This window comes from Pterocles gutturalis, unplaced genomic scaffold, assembly GCF_000699245.1.
Source record: "Pterocles gutturalis isolate BGI_N339 unplaced genomic scaffold, ASM69924v1 scaffold7090, whole genome shotgun sequence".
NCBI classification, from domain to species: Eukaryota; Metazoa; Chordata; class Aves; order Pterocliformes; family Pteroclidae; genus Pterocles; species Pterocles gutturalis.
This window is the reverse complement of record NW_010138110.1, coordinates 8545-8799: the sequence shown is the minus strand read 5'-3', so window position 1 is coordinate 8799 and position 255 is coordinate 8545.

Here is a 255-nt window from a genome sequence, read left to right as displayed (position 1 = left end):
CTGCTCGGGATGCACTGAGACCCTTCGAGAGGGTCGGTCTCGCTCCACACAGCAGCTGCTGGGTTTTGGGGCTGCAGGACGTGCCCCCAGCCCGCAGAGCGATGCCCAGGGCCAGCTCCCTCTCTGCAGCGGGGTCTCGTCGCTCAGCCTTCTCGTTAATCTCTTCTGCCGGGGCCGGTGGGGCGCGGAGGCTTTGCGTGACTCAACGCGCTGGCAGCAGCTCGCCAGCCTCGCCAAAGCCCGGGGAGGGGAGAG